Genomic DNA, 16,969 nt, shown 5'->3' with positions numbered 1-16,969 from the left:
CTTCACTCACTTTTTTCCTTCTATGACTATTTTAAACTCTATCTGTCCCATCAATCCCTCATTCTCCTCCAAATCAAACACTCAATATCAACAACTTCAGCTGTTTCACTAAGGAAAATGAAAAACAAAGGAGGAAAGGAAAGATACACCCATCTGAATGCAGAGTTCCAAAGAATAGCATGGAGAGATAAGAAAGCCTTCCTCAGTGATCAATGCAAAGAAATAGAGGAAAACAATAGAATGGGGAAGACAAGAGATCTTTGCAAGAAAATTAGAGATACCAAGGGAACATGCCATGCAAAGATGGGCACAATAAAGGACAGAAACAGTATGGACCTAACAGAAGCAGAAGATATTAAGAAGAGGTGGCAAGAATACACAGGAGAACTATACAAAGAATATCTTAATGACCCAGATAATCAAAATGGTGTGATCACTCACCTAGAGCCAGACATCCTGGGGTATGAAGTCAAGTGGGCCTTAGGAAGCATTCCTACAAAGTTAGTGGAGGCGATGGAATTCCAGCTGAGCTATTACAAATCCTAAAAGATGCTGCTGCTAAAGTGCTGCACTCAATACATCAGCGAATTTGGAAAACTCAGCAGTGGCCACAGAACTGCAAAAAGTCAGTTTTCATTCCAATCCCAAAGAAGGAAGTGTCAAAGAATGGTCAAACTACCACACAATTGCACTCATTTCACATGGTAGCAAGGTAATGCTCAAAGGCTAGGCTTCAAGCTAGGCTTCAACAGTACCTGAACCAAGAACTTCCAGATGTACAAACTGGATTTAGAAAAGGCAGAGAAACCAGAGATCAAATTGCCAACAACCACTGAATCATAGAAAAAGCAAGGGAATTTCAGAAAAAAAATCTACTTCTGCTTCGTTGACTACGCTAAAGCCTTTGTATGGATCACCAACCTGTGGAATATTCTTAAAGAGATAGGAATACCAGATCACCTTACCTGCTTCCTAAGGAACCTGTACACTGGTCAAGAAGCAACAGTTAGAACCAGACATGGAACAATGGACTGGTTCCAAATTGGGAAAGGAGTATGTCAAGGCTGTATACTGTCACCCTGCTTATTTAATTTCTATGCAGAGTACATCATGCGATATGCTGGGCTAGATGAAGCTCAAGCTGGAATCAAGATTGCCAGGAAAAATATTAATAACCTTAGATATGCAGATGATACCACCCTTACAGCAGAAAGTGAAGAGGAACTAAAGAGCCTCTCACTGAAAGTGAAAGAGGAGAGTGACAAAGCTGGCTTAAAACTCAGCATTCAAAAACTAAGATCATGGCATCTGGTCCCATCACTTCATGGCAAATAGATGGGGAAACAATGGAAATACTGACAGACTCTATTTTCTTGGGCTCCAAAATCACTGCAGATAGTGACTACCGCCACGAAATCAAAAGATGCTCGCTCCTTGGAAGAAAACCTATGACAAACCTAGACAGAGTACTAAAAAATGGAGACATCACTTTGTCAACAAAGTTCCATATAGTCAGAGCTATTGTTTTTCCAGTAGGCATGTATGGATGTGAGAGTTGAACACTAAAGAAGACTGAGCACTGAAGAACTGAGGCTTTCAAACTGTGGTGCTAGAGAAGACTCTTGAGAAATCCTCAAGACTCTTGAGACTCTCGAACAAACCACTCAATCCTAAAGGAAATCAACCCTGAATATTCATTGGAAGCACTGATGCTGAAGCTCCGAAACTTTGGCCACCTGATGTGAAGAGCCAACTCACTGGAAAAGACCCTGAAGCTGGGAGAGATTGAGGGCAGGAAGAGAAGGGGGTGACAGAGGATGCGGTGGCTGAATGGCATCATTGACTCAACAGACACTAGTTTGAGGAAACTCTGGGAGACAAAGAAGGATGGGGAAACCTGGCATGCTGCAGTCCATTGGTCACAAACAGTTGGACATGACTGAGCAACTGAACAACAACAGACAAGAATTTCCACATATTTCTTCCATACCCTATGGGGGAATTATTTACATCTATCCCTATCCTTCTCCCCATTCTCTTAGGAAAATGGAAGAAGTGTCCATCCTGTTCCAGCAAACACTGGATACCATATCATGCTGGTCTCCTCCTTGACCCTACTACAACAATTACCTAACTCCCTAAATCATCTACCTCAACTCCATCCTCTTTCCCAGCCCTTTCACTTGAGAAATAAGTGATTATTTCTTTCCTTTCTTAGGGGGAAAATTACAAATAAACAAACACTTTTCCTTCCATATCTCTCTCTTCTCACAGTCAAATTCCTTAAAAGAACTGGCTTCAGTCCTATCCCTATTATTCTATCTCCCTTTCAGTCTACTACTCCCTGCTCACATTCCTACCATGCCACCAAACTCTACAGTGGAGACAAATGACTTCCTGTATCAATTTCAGTGGGTTCTTTCAGCCCTTAATTTTGGAGCATTAACACAAATTACCACACCCTCCTTAAAATGTCCTCCTGTTTTGGTGTTTGCAATACCATTCTCTCCTGGGAAAAGGAGAGGTGGGTCTTTCCTTTTCCCACCTCCTAGAATTTGGTGTGTCCGGTAGTTCTGGCTTCCATCTTTCTCATTTGTGCAATGCATTCTCTAGTAACTTCAAATCATACATCCAGCCCTGACTTTCTCTCAGTTTTCTTAGTGAATGACATCACCATCTACTCAGTTACCCACCCTAGAATCCTAGAGGTCACCCTAGATTTCTTACTCTCACTTACACATAAACAATTGCAAAGTTCTATCAATTTAATCTAAGTATCTCTTGGATCCATCATGTTAGTTCATTCTCTGCAGCCTGTCCAATTCAGCTCATTATCTCTCACCCAGACATATTATTAAAAGAAAAGTCATAATTAAGGGTATATGAGTAAAACACTGGGGAGTGCCTTGGCTCAGCTGGTAAAGAATCCACCTGCAATGTGGGAGACCTGGGTTCGATCTCTGGGTTAGGAAGATCCCCTGGAGAAGAGAATAGCTACCTACTCCAGTATTCTGGCCTGCAGAATTCCATGAACTGTATAGTCAATGGGGTCGCAAACAGTCGGACATGACTGAGCAACTTTCACTTTCTTTCACTTTTCTTTCTTTTACAAGTAAGAATATTACACAAATACAATGAGGTATGATTCAAAAGAACACAGAACACTTATCAGTGTTAAGTTAGAAAAAAAAAACCCAGTTTAAAAAATGGATTCTAATACTGTATGCATGTGTGTGTGGCTAAGTAGCTTCAGTCATGTCTGATTCTTTGCACCCCTATGGACTGTAGCCACCAGGTTCCTCTGTCCATGTAAATTCTCTAGGCAAGAATACTAGAGTGGGTTGCCATGCCCTCCTCCAGGGGATCTTCCCAACCCAGGAATTCAACCAGAGTCTCCTGCATTGCAGGTAGCTTCTTTATCACTGAGCCATTGGGAAAGCCCTATTACTGTATAAATACAGGCAAATCATTCAATCATCTCAGGCTTCAGATTCCCAACTGCTGAATAAAGAGGTAAAAAAGATATATCTAAGGACCTTTGTGCCCTGAGCATTCATTCTACAATTCTATTTCTACCAGACAGTACTCAGACAGTTCCTACCTCCAAATATGCACCATACTTGCTACATATGCAAGATATTATTGGTGCCAAAAGAAACAGGCTACTTTGTCCTCTTTGATGCCAAAATATATCGAGCATATCCTGACTAAATTAAAGGATAAAAAGAAAACCAAAACTTTCAATTCCAAGTATCAAAGAAATAAAATGTAAGTAAAAGCCAAGAAAAAAAGTATAATGGAACTGATTATATACAGAAAAATGCTATCTCAAAATAATTTCTTCAGGAATCAAGCAACACAGAGTAATGAGTTAGCAATAAAATGAATGCACTATAAACCATTGTGACAGTCAATAACAACATTATGAATATAAAGCTCTCTTTACCCATAGTACAGCAGTGTGGGAATTGTACAATATCTAAAGTCAAACACCAACACAATATATATGCAATATGAGATCATAAAAAGTTTTAGGATCTGCTTTTCAAAGACAAGGCTCTTAGAAAAAGATAATACAAACTAAGCTGTGAAAATGCAGTCTAAATTTCATTAAAATGCTCTCACCCCATTCAAATGAGAAGCACCTGTTAACCTTTTGACAGTTGACAGTTTGGGTTCAGTTGCTCTTCCATTTCCTACTAAGCTCAAAAGTAATGTTCTGTTTTAAAGATTATATAAAAGATGAGGGTAGAGGAAGAGTGTGGTAGGCAAAACAATTTACACTGCAAAGTTGATAATGACTTAATGGTTGGTCAGCTCAAAATTTAGGATAGAGCAACTCTAGAGCAAACTTCACCACCTAACAGCCTTGTAATTTTAACAAGTCATTTAATTTCTCTGTGCCTCAGTTTCTTCTTTGGCAAAACAGAACAATGATAGTACCTACTTCATAAGTAAAGTGCTTGAAACAATGCCTGGCATACTATAGACACTATAGAAATACTAAGCAAGTTATGATTAATATTTTCCTTACTATTTTTGACTAAATATTAGGTGAGAAGAAAAACAACACTATAATGTATACTCTTATAGAAGGCTCTTGAGAGTCCTTTGGACTGCAAGGAGATCAAACCAGTCAATCCTAAAGGAAATCAACCCTGAATATTCATTGGAAGGACTGATGCTGAAGCTGAAGCTCTGATACTTCGGCCACCTGATAGAAAGAACAACTCATTGGAAACGACCCTGATGCTGGGGAAGACTGAAGGCAGGAGGAGAAAGGGGAGACAGAGGGTGAGATGATTAGATGGCATCACCAACTCATGAGTATGAGCAAACACTGGGAGAAAGAGAAGGATAGGGAAGCCTGGAGTGCTGCAGTTCATGGGGTCACAAAGAGTAGGACACAACTTGGTGACTGAACCGACTGAACAGCAACAACATAATGTATACTCAAGCTCCAGTTTAACACTGTCACAAAGAACTTTGTTCAAAGTTCAATAACAATGTTATTCAGTTGATATCGCCAATCCTGATCCTCGAGGAACTCATAATCAAATCAAATCATCAAGTGTTAAGTTCATACCACAGGAAATGAGAAGTATAAAGAGGCATAATTCACACACACACATACACACAAAACAGACACATAATCAACTGAACAGAATAGAGAACCTAAAAATAAACCCATGCATGTATGGTTAATTAATTTATGACAAAGGTGTCTATGGCCATACCACTCTGAATGCGCCAGATCTCATCTGATCTCAGAAGCTAAGTAGGGTCAGGCCTGGTTAGTACTTGGATGGGAGACAGAGGAGCCAAGAATATACAATGAGGAAAAGAAAATTTCTTCAACAAATGGTGTTGGGAAAATTGGACAACCACATACGAAAGGATGAAACTTCACCACTATTTTACATCTGCAAAATCAACTCAAGACAGATTAGAGACTTGAATATAAGATCTGAAGTCATAAAACTCCTAAAGAATATATAGGTGATAAACTCCTTGACGGCTTCCCTGGTGGCTCAGATGGTAAAGAATCTGCATGCAATGCGGGAGACACGGGCTCAATTCCTGGGTCGGGAAGTTCCTCTGCAGAAGGGCAGGGCAAGTATTCTTGCTTGGAGAACCCCATGGACAGAAGAGCCTGGCGTGCTACAGTCTATGGGGTCACAAAGAATCAGACACAACTGAGCAACTAACATGAACGAATGAATGAATGAACGAAGCTCCTTGACATCAGTCTTTGTCATAAGTTTTTGCATCTGACATCAAAAGCAAAAGCAACAGAAGCAAAAATAAACAATCTGGAGCACATGAAACTAAGAAGCTTCTGCAAAGTGAAGAAACCATCAACAAAATGAAAAGGCAACCTACTGAATGGGAGAAGATAATTGCAAATCATATACCTGATAAAAGGCTGATATCCAAAATATATAAAGGATTCATACAGCTCAGTAACAACAAAATCCAACTGAAAAATGGATAGAGCATCTGAATAGCCATTTGTCTAAAGAAGATATACAGATGGCCAACAGGTACTTGATATCACTAATTATCAGGTGCTTTATATCACTAATTATCAGGGAAATGCCAATCAAAACCACACTGAGATATCATCTCATACCTATCAGAATGCCTATTTTCAAAAAGGCTAAAAATAGCAAATGTGTGCAAGGATGTAGAGAAAAGGGAACCCCTGTGCACTATTTGTGAGAACTGGTCCAGTCACTATGGGAAATAGGATAGAGATTACTCAAAAAAATTAAAAGTAATAAAACTACCATAAGATCCAGCTATTCCACTTCTGGGTATTTATCCAAACAAACAAAAATACTAACTCAAAAAGATATGTGCTAAGTTGCTTCAGTCATGTCCAACTCTGTGTGACCCTATGGACTGCAGCCCGTCAGGCTCCTCTGTCCATGGGATTCTCCAGGCAAGAATACTGGAATGAGTTGCCAAGCCCTCCTGCAGAGGGTCTTCCTGACCCAGGGGCTGAACCCAAGTCTCTTATGTCTCCTGTATTGGGAGGTGGGTTCTTTACCACCAGTGCCACCTGGGAATAAGCACCCTCATGTTCACTGCAGCATTATTTACAATAACCAAGATAAGGAGGCCACCTAAGTTTCCATCCGTGGGTAAACAGATAAAGAAATTATGGTATATACACACAATGGAATATTATTCAGTCATAAGAAAGAACAAAATCCTGCCCTTTGTGAGAGTGTGGATGACCCATGAGGGCATGATGCTAGGTGAAATAAGTCAGACAGAAAAAAATACTGTCTGATCTCTTACATGTGGAATCAATCAGTAACCAAGGTGGGAGATGAGAGAAACTGGTGACCTATTTTTGCTTTGTTTTTTTCAGTTTAAATAAGTTAAAAATAAAACAAATTAAAAGATTGAAAATTTTTTAAAACTTTTAAAGAAGCGAAATTCAATACACATCAAAAGTACAGCATGTGGTAGGTAATACAATGGAATATTATTCAGCTATGAAAGGAATGAAATTCTGATATATGCTATAACTTGGATAAACCTTACAAACATGCCAAATGAACCAATCCAGACACAAAAGGAAAAATGGTGTATGGTTCCACCTGTGTAAGGAACCTAGAATAGGCAAATTCATAGAGACAGAAAGTAGAATAACAGGAGCTGAGCAGGATGGTATAGGAAGTGAGGGGGGATGAGGAGCTGTTGTTTAACGGGTACAGAATTTCTGTTTGGAAAGATAAAAATTTCTGAAAATAGATAGCAACGATAATTAAACAACACTCTGTATGTGCTTAATGCCAATGAACTGTACACTAAAAGTTTCATGTTATGTACATTTAACCATCTTTAAGAAAACCTTAAAAAATATAGCCTATATTTTCAACAAGAAGTTTTAAGATGATTAGCAGCCTTAATAGTATTAAAATAAAGAACAGATAATTTATGTTCAAGTTCCTAACTATGGACATCAAAGAGGGCAGTATCAACTCTTAGCTGGTCTTGGTTTAAAGCACACATCTGAAAATGGGTACATACCTTGCAAAGTTTTTAAGGAACATTATTTCACCTTGTTGATACAGTCAGTTTTTTTTATAGCTCCTTGAAAGGTGCAAGAAGAACTATACTGAGGAGATACCTTATATGAGACCAATACATAATGGCGGTTTTATAAGGATGTACTTATTCAAAAAGAAGCATGATAACATGAGTGCAATAGTATACCTGTGTAGTGCACCATAAATGGAAGTGTCAATCAACTGATATTCAATTCAAGAGTAGAAACTATTTAAATTAAACCATACTTCAAAACACTAAAAGCGAAAGCGAAGTCGCTCAGTCGTGTCTGACTCTTTGTGACCCCACAGACTATAGAATACAAGGTTCCTCCGTCCGTGAAATATTTCCCAAATACTTTAATTTCAAACAGAAATTAAAGCTCCATTATTTTAAAGGATACATGCACCCCAATCTTCACTGCAGCACTGTTTACAACAGCCAAGACACGAAAGCAGACTAAATGTCCATTGACAGAACAGATAAAGAAGATGTGGTACATATGTACAACTGAATATTACTCAGCCATTAAAAAGAATGAAATAATGCTATTTGCAGCAACATTGATGGACCTAGGGAGTGTCAGACTGAGAGAAGTAAGCCAGACAGAAAAGGAGAAATATGGTATGACATCCCTTATATATGGAATTTAAATAGAAATGATACAAATGAACTTACAAAACAGAAAAAGACTCACAGACTTAGAAAACCAACTTATGGTTGTCATGGGGAAGAGACAGGAAGTTTGGGTAGGTCATATACACACTACTATATTCAAAATAGATAATCAACAAGGACATATTACATAGCCCATGGAATGTTATGTACCAGCCTGGATGGGAGGGAGGTTTGGGAGAGAATGGATACATGTATATGTATGGTTGAGTCCCTTCATTGCTTACCTGAAACTACTACAACATTGTTAACTGGCTATACACCAATACAAAAGAAAAAGTTTAAAGTTTGGAAAAATAAAAAACACTATTCAAAGAATAGTATTTCTCATTGGAAAAGACCCTGATGCTGGGAAAGATGGAAGGCAGAATGAGGAGGTGGAGACAGGATGAAATGGTTGGATGGCATCATCGACTCAATGGACATGAGTTTGAACAAGTTCCATAGAGAAATGCAAATCAAAACTACAATAAGGTATCACCTCATGCCAGTCAAAATGACCATCTTTAAAATATCTACAAATAATAAATGCTGGAAAGGGTACAGAGAAAAAGGAACCCTCCTACATTGTTGTGGGAATATAAATTGGTGCAGCCACTATGGAGAACAGCATGGAGGTCCCTTAAAAACTTAAAAATAGAATTACCATGTGATCCTGCAATACCTCTCCTGGGCAAAAACTCTAATTTAAAAAGATACATACAGAACCCCGATGTTCACAGCAGCATCACTTACAATACCCAAGATACGAAAGCAACCTAATGGTTCATCAACAGATGAATTGATAAAGAAGATATGGTGTGTGTATACATGTATATATACATATATTCATACAATGGAATATTACTCAGTCATACAAAAGAATGAAATCATGCCATTTGCAGCAATATGGGTAGTCCTAGTTATTACCATACTAGGTGAAATAGGTCAGACAGAGAAAGACAAATGCCATATAATATCATTAGTGGAAACTAAAAATACAATACGAATAAACTTATTCACAAAACAGATACAGACTCACAGACACAGAAAACAAATTTATGGTTACCAAAGGGGAAAGTGGGGGGATGGACAAATTAGGAGTTTGAGATTAACAAATACACACTACTACATATAAAACAAATAAACAAGGACAAGGAACTATATTCCATGTTCTGTAATAATCTATAATAGAAAATAATCTGAAAAAGAATATATATATGTATATATATGTATAACTGAATCATTCGCTGTACACTCAAAACTAACACAACACTGTAAATCTACTATACCTAAACTAAAAAAAAAATGTTTTTCAGAGAACTATAATAAAATATTCAAGGAATCAAAGGCCAAATCCGACTAATATTAGCAAACATTTATATGGCTCTTACAGTATGCCTGGTGTCCTATAACCTCTTTATATGTACTACTAACTCATATTATCCTAACAACAATCTCAGACAACAAGTATTCTTATTATTCCCATTTTACAAATGAGGAGGTCAACTATCTTGTCTGGCTTGGCTCACTGTCCTACTAGTAAGTGACACAGCAAGGACTGGAATCCTGGAAATATGGTTTCTGGGGCCTTATTTTTAATTGCTATGGTTTAAAATTTCTTGCTGATCCTAAGGAATGGACTACAAAAAGTATAGGAAAACTCAAAATGCAAGGCAGTCTGAGTGGCCAAATATAACAAAAATCACCAAATCACAACATAACAATAAATGAAATTCATAATGACTGCTCTGAGACATAAGGCAAAGTTAAAATATGTTCAGCATACTTACTGTTTAAGAAGGCAAAGAATTATTTAGTGCATTCAAAAATTATCCACTGAAAACAGTCAGTATGATTTTTATTTCTAAAGAGGTAAAAATTTCAACTGTCTAAAATTACTTATTCTGCAAGAGTTCCAAACAGAAAGGTCCTCAGCAATCTTATTTGCCAACTACCCCATTCTTAAAGAAGAGTGTGTGTGTGTGTGTGTGTGTGTGTGTATGGGGATCATAAATAAACTTTCCAGGGGTTTTGATTCTAGGTATATGACAACTTAATACTAAAGACATTAGAAAATGTCAAATCATTTGGATAGATGAGTGAATAAGCTCACAGAATTATGCATTATATTGTAAAAAGCCTAGAACTTTATCATAGTACAATTATAATTTTTTTTAAAATACAGGCTTTCAAGTCATACATAGACCTGAACTTCAAGCTTGTCTCCACCAGTATAGTTACTGTTAATTTTTGGGAAGTTATTTTCACATAACTGGGCCAAAGTTTCCATTTGTATAAGTTGAGGATACTAAATCCTAACTCACAAGGTTCTTGTGTGAGATCAGGAAAAAACACATGCAAAGTGCTGAACACAGTCGCTGTGATACAGCAGATGGTCAACATGAGCGACTACTATTATTCTCTAACCTTTTTCTACCTGTTCCCCAAATATAAGAAACTAATCCTTACCAATTATCAAGTCATCATAGGCGTCTGAGAAAGACAGTAAGTACCATATGCCCTATTCAAAAAATTTAGACATACTAAAAGTACAAGAAAATACAAAAACAAACCATCAATGAGACAAAAAAAAAGTCGGACTCCTGTTTCTCCTCTATGTCAACTCTGGCTGGTTTTGTAATAACCTGTATTTCCGTATCAAAAATACGAAATTCTATTATTTTGGGGGCAGTCTAAACATTTCCAGTTAGGTACTGTTGCTTATTTATTTTGACAGCTACCTTTATGAGGGTAACTGTCATCTTTGCTTGAAAACCAAAAAAAAAAAAAGAAAAAAGAAAAAACAGGGATAGCAGCATTTTAATGAAATGCTGTTTCATCTATCTTGACAGCTGATTGGATGCCATGTAGATCATTTATTGCTGCAATAAATTTTCACATTACTGCGCCACCCCCTTACCCAACAAATATTATACATGCTTTAATGAACAGAACTCCTTACTGACAGTGAACGAATGCTCTAAAGGGACACAAAAACTCAAAACTTGGTGCTCTCAGTAAGGATCCGAGGGGAGATGGCTGGGTGTCGCTGCAAGAGGAAATGAACAGAATCGGAAGCCGTTCTGTCTCCGTAAACAAGACTGGAGATAAGCCCTATATAGGGGGTAGGAGCGGAGAGAAGCGGGTGAGGTGGGCCTGGAGACAGCTGAGGAAGGCGGTGGCAGCTGCAGTCTGAGGAAACGTCTGTGCCACCGGAGAGAGGATCGTCGGAGCCCATCGCCACGCCGAGAGCGGAGGCGGAGAGAAGTGGCACGCTCAGGCCAGTCCCCAGAACGGGTTCAGACTCCGGATTCTGGGAGGACAGACGGAATGGGCACCCCACTGATTAAGAAAGATGAGGGCAGAGGCGGGCTCCCAGCCGCCTTCAAAGCGGGACGCTGCCGGCCCCGCCGCCATCCCGGTGCCGTTGGAGATGAAGGCAGGGACCCAACAGGGAGCGAACAGGTTACCTGTCTCAGCCGCCTGCCCGCGGGTCTCCACTTCCTCAGACTGGGTGCTACCACGGGCTACCCGGGCACGCGCCGAGTGATGTCATCTTCGCGCGCCCAAGCAGAGGTCCGGCTAGCCCCGTCCCCCTTGATTAGAGGGGTGGGGCAGTAGAGTCTGCGCAGGCGCGATGCTGCCTCGGGCTTGGAAAGGCGAGAAAAAGGCTTGGTTTGGGTTGTGTGCGGTTGCCCTCACCCAAGCACTCATGCAAAATCTTACAGGCACTTCAAAAAAAAAAGTTATTTAAATACAGATATGGACTTTTTATTCCTTATTTTGCTCTTCCTCTTCTGTATATCAGTCAGTTCAGTTCAGTTTAGTCGCTCAGTGGTGTCCGACTCTTTGCGACCCTATGAACCACAGCACGCCAGGGCTCCCTGTCCATCACCAACTCCCGGAGACTCAAGTCCATTGAGTTGGCGATGCCATCCAGCCATCTCATCCTCTGTCGTCCCCTTCTCCTCCTGCCCCCAATCCCTCCCAGCATCAGGGTCTTTTCCAATGAGTCAGCTCTTCTGTATATAACCCTTGTTTGAAAACTCACTCATTCAACCGCAATTAATTAAAGTCCACCCATGTTCCAGGCACGGAGAAGGAAATGGTAACCCACTCCGGTACTCTTGCCTGGAAAATCCTATGGATGGAGGAGCCTGGTGGACTGCAGTCCATGGGGTCGCTAGGAGTAGGACACGACTGAGCAACTTCACTTTGACTTTTCACTCTCATGCATTGAAGAAGGAAATGGCAGCCCACTCCAGTGTTCTTGCCTGGAGAATCCCAGCGACGGCGGAGCCTGGTGGGCTGCTGTCTATGGGGTCGCACAGAGTCGGACACGACTGAAGTGACTTACCATATCATACCAAGTTCCAGGCAAGCACTGCTACAGAATCGGGGATACGGCAATGACAAAACAGACAGAATGCCTAACCTCATGGAGATTACTTTCTAATTAAGAAAGTGAACATTGAATAACTCTGCAAAGATCTTTTAGGCATATGTCATTTTATTGCACTTCACTTTAGGTCACTGGGCAACTCGACCATTGTCAGATAATGGTTAACATTTTTTAGCATTATTTTGATTAAGATATGTATTTTTGACATAATACTATTGCACATTTAATAGACTATAACATAGTGTAAATGTAACGTTTATTTTGACTGAAAAACCAAAAAATTTATGTGAATTACCCAAAATCTATAGGAGGGATGTAAAGAAGGGCCCAATAAAGAGGCTCCTTAAACCGAGAAGGGAAAAAACCAGCTCAGTGAAGATCTGGAGTAAGAACAAAGAAGAAAAGGATAGAAAACTATGGGTAGAGGACAGAATGTAGTGCTGTCCTTAAGTGAAAAAATAGGCCAGGGCAAGAATATGGTGTGCTGTGCTGTGTTTAGTTGCTCAGTCGTGTCTGACCCTTTGCGACCCCCATGGACAGAGGAGCCTGGCAGGCTACAGTTCATGGGGATTCTACAGGCAAGGGTACTGGAATAGATTGCCATGCCCTCCTCCAGGGGATCAGCCTAACCCAGGGATCGAGCCCAGGTATCCCGCATTGCCGCGGATTCTTTACCATCTGAGCCACCCGGGAAGCCCAGGGGAAGAATGGAAGATGAGATTATCAAGGTGAGGAGTGTTCTGATCTTGCAGAGCCTTGTTTTTTAGGAGATGTGGATTTTATTTTAAATATAGTGGTAAGTCAGTGAAGAGTTTTAAATGTGCAAGTGACAGGATCTGGTTTTATAAGATCATCCTGCCTGTGTGTAACAATAAACGGTTTGGAGGCAAGAAAGGATGCAGAGAGAACAGCTGATTTTGCAATAATTGGATGAGAAATGATGGAAAGAAATGGACAAATTTAAGGAATAATTTGGAGGTAGATTTGATGACTTGAAGATGGATTATATAAGGCTATATGGAAAAGAAAGGTCAAAAATGACTCCTATATTTTTGACTTGTTCAGATAGTTGAAAAATACAGGTAAGACAATTTCTAATGTTGTTGTTCAGTACTAAGTCATGTCTGACTCTTTGTGACCCCATGGACTGCAGCACACCAGGTTTCCCTGTCCTTCGCTATCTCCCAGAGTTTGCTCAAATTCATGTCTATTGAGTCAGTGATGATTTCCAAACATCTCATCCTCTGCTGCCCCCTTATTCTTTTGCCTTCAATCTTTCTCAGCATCAGGGTCTTTTCCAGTGTGTTGGCTGTTCCCAAGAGTTGGCCAAAGTATTCGAACTTCAGCCTCAGCAACAGTCCTTCCATTGAATAGTCAGGGTTGATTTTCTTTAGGATTGACTGGCTTGATTCCTTACTATCCAAGGGACTCTAAAAAGGCTTTTCCAGTACCACAATTCAAAAATATCAGTTTTTCCATGCTCAGCCTTCTTTATGATCCAACTCTCACATCCATACATGACTACTTCTAAAACCACAGCTTTGACTAGGTGGACCTCTGTCGGAAAAGTGATGTCTTTGCATTTTAATATGCTGTCTAGGTTTGTCATAGCTTTCCTTCCAAGGAACAAGTGTCTTTTAATTTCATGGCTTTAGTTACCATCTGCAGTGATTTTGGAGCCCAAGAAAATAGAGTCTGTCACTGTTTCTGTTGTTTCCCCATCTATTTGCCATGAAGTGATGGGACCGAATGCCATAATCTTAGTTTTTTTTTGAATGCTGAGTTTTAAGCCAGCTTTTTCACTCTCCTCTTTCACTTTCATCAAGAGGCTCTTTAGTTCCTCTTCACTTTCTGCTATAAAGCTGATGTCATCTGCATATCTGAGGTTATTGATATTTCTCCCGACAATCTTGATTCCAGCTTGTGCTTCATCCAGTCTGGCATTTTGCATGATGTACTCTGTATATAAGGCAAATAAGCAATGTGACAATATACAACATTGACATACTCCTTTTCCAATTTTGAACCAGTCAGTTGTTCAGTGTAAGTTTTAAGTGCTTACTTCTTGACCCACATACAGATTTCTCAGGAGACAGGTAAGGTGATTTGTCTGCAGTCACCATCTGCAGTGATTTTGAGGTCCCCCCCCAAATAAACCTAGACAACATATGAAAAAGCAGAGACATTGCTTTGCCAACAAAGGTCCATCTAGTCAAAGCTAGCTATGATTTTTCCAGTGGTCACATATGGATGTGAGAGTTGGACTATAAAGAAACCTGAGCACCGAAGAATTGATGCTTTTGAACTGTGGTGTTGGAGAAGACTCTTGAGAGTCCCTTGGACAGCAAAGAGATCCAACCAGTCCATTGTAAAGGAAATCAGCCTTGAATATTCATTGCAAGGGCTGATGCTGAAGTAGGAAATCCAATACTCTGGCCACCTGATGTGAAGAACCAACTCATTGAAAAGACCTTGATGCTGGGAAATATTGAAGATGGGAGAAGGGGATGACAGAGGATGAGATGGTTGGATGGCATCACCGACTCAATGGACATGAGTTTGAGTAAACTCCAGGAGTTGGTGATGGACAGGGAAGCCTGGCGTGCTGCAGTCCATGGGGTCACAAAGAGCAGACATGACTGAGTGACTGAACTGAACTGACCTTGGCTGTTAAAGCACAGACTCCGAACCACTAGACTACCAGGAAATTCTCCAGTTTGGCTATTTTACACCAAGTATATTGTGATGAAGTTGACAGGAGAAACTGGAGTTGATAAAAATAATCAATACAAAGTGAAAATTAACAATGACCAAAACTGGACATAATTTTATTATAGAATAAACACTGACTGGAACAGAACTACTGATTGGTGATGTTGAAAACTAGAAAGCTGGAAAAAAACAGGCAAGGTGAAATTTGTTGTTTATTAAAAATTGATGTGAATATCTAGAATGGTCTAGTGGTTTTCCCTACTTTCTTCACTTTAAGTCTGAATTTCACAGTAAGGAGTTCATGATCTGAGCCACAGTCAGCTCCCAGTCTTGCTTTTGCTGACTGTATAGAGCTTCTCCATCTTTGGCTGCAAAGAATGTAATCAATCTGATTTCGGTGTTGACCATCTGGTGATGTCCATGTGTAGAGACTTCTTTTGTGTTGTTGGAAGAGGGTGTTTGCTATGACCAGTGCGTTCTCTTGGCAAAACTCTAGTCACTGTTGCCCTGCCTCATTCTGTACTCCAAGGCCAAATTTGCCTGTTACTCCAGGTGTTTCTTGACTTCCTACTTTTGCATTCCAGTCCCCTATAACATAAAGGACATCTTTTTGGGGTGTTAGTTCTAAAAGGTCTTGTAGGTCTTCATAGAACTGTTCAACTTTAGCTTCTCCAGCGTTACTGGTCAGGGCATAGATTTGGATTACAGTGATATTGAATGGTTTGCCTTGGAAACGAACAGAAATCATTCTGTCATTTTTGAGATTGCATCCAAGTACTGCATTTCAGACTCTTTTGTTGACTATGATGGCTACTCCATTTCTTCTCAGGGATTCTTGCCCACAGTAGTAGATATAATGGTCATCTGAGTTAAATTCACTCATTCCAGTCCATTTCAATTTGCTGATTCCTAAAATGTCGACGTTCACTCTTTCCATCTCCTATTTGACCACTTCCAGTTTGCCTTGTTTCATGGACCTAACATTCCAGGTTCCTATGCAATATTGCTCTTTACAGCATTGGACCTTGCTTCCATCACCAGTCACATCCATAAATGGGTGTTGTTTTGCTTTGGCTCCATCTCTTTATTCTTTCTGGAGTTATTTCTCCACTGATCTCCAGTAGCATGATGGGCACCTACTGACCTGAGAGTTCATCTCTCAGAGTCTTATCTTTTTACCTTTTCATACTGTTCATGGGGTTCTCAAGGCAAGAATACTGCAGTGGTTTGCCATTCCCTTCTCCAGTTGACCACATTCTGTCAGAACTCTCCACCATAACCCATCTGTCTTGGGTGGCCCTACATGGCATGGCTCAAAGTTTCATTGAGTTAGACAAGACTGTGGTCCATGTGATTAGACTGGTTAGCTTTCTGTGATTGTGATTTTCAGTCTGTCTGCCCTCTGATAGAGAATGATAAGAGGCTTATGGAAACTTCTTGGGAGAGACTGACTGAGGGGGAAACTGGGTCTTGTTCTGATGGGCGGGGCCACGCTCAGTAAATTGCTAATCCAATTTTATTTTGATGGGTGGAGCTGTGTTCCTTCTCTGCTATTTACCTGGGGCCAAACTATGGTGGAGGTAATGGAAATAATGGTGACCTCCCTCAAAGGATCCCATGCATATACTGCTACAC

The 16,969-nt window shown here is 40.0% G+C and overlaps 1 protein-coding gene across 13 annotated transcripts in view; it reads right to left on the bottom strand.

Moving 5' to 3' along the window:
- The window catches only part of AOPEP (aminopeptidase O (putative)), a 392,839-nt gene extending 380,976 nt beyond the window's left edge, over positions 1–11,863 (bottom strand). For 5 of the 13 annotated variants that reach the window (XR_010664622.1, XM_065947320.1, XM_065947322.1 and 2 more), the window contains exon 1: positions 11,691–11,863. The gene's annotated coding sequence lies outside the window, so the exon portion shown is untranslated. The remainder of the gene's footprint in view (positions 1–11,690) is intronic. The other 8 variants (XR_010664620.1, XM_065947318.1, XM_065947317.1 and 5 more) reach the window with 6 other exon arrangements.
- Between the last annotated feature and the right edge of the window lie 5,106 nt (positions 11,864–16,969).

This window comes from Muntiacus reevesi, chromosome 10 (assembly GCF_963930625.1).
Source record: "Muntiacus reevesi chromosome 10, mMunRee1.1, whole genome shotgun sequence".
Classification (NCBI taxonomy): Eukaryota; Metazoa; Chordata; class Mammalia; order Artiodactyla; family Cervidae; genus Muntiacus; species Muntiacus reevesi.
This window is presented reverse-complemented; position numbering and strand designations above follow the sequence as displayed.